A 427-nucleotide genomic window follows, 5' to 3' on the forward strand; every position below is an offset into this window, starting at 1 on the left:
GAGCCCTAAGTCGCTGTGTGGGGAGTGGCTGAGCAGCGAGGACCGCGCCGCCCTCTGGCCGCGGGCGAGCATCCGCGGACCACCGGGGAAGGTGAGGCGAGGGGGGTCCTGGAGCTGGGGAGGGGACCACGTTGAGCACAAGATCAGAGACAGGACAGGAAGGGGAGAGAAAAACAGAATTAGTTTCTGGGGGTGGCAGCTTCTTCCCCACTCCACCGACCTCCCCACCCCACCCCACCGCGCCCCACCCCGCCCCACCCAGGGCCCGGGGGACGGGACGGGACCGACCGCGCCCCGGCCCTGGGCGTAGCACGGAGGCGACCTCGGCCGGGAGGGGCCCGGTGCTCCGCCACTGCTGGGGCCGCTGAACCGGGCCACCTAACCCTTCCGACCACGCCGCACGGGACTCCGCGGGGCCCCCCACCCC

This window comes from Pteropus alecto, unplaced genomic scaffold (assembly GCF_000325575.1).
Source record: "Pteropus alecto unplaced genomic scaffold, ASM32557v1 scaffold118, whole genome shotgun sequence".
NCBI classification, from domain to species: Eukaryota; Metazoa; Chordata; class Mammalia; order Chiroptera; family Pteropodidae; genus Pteropus; species Pteropus alecto.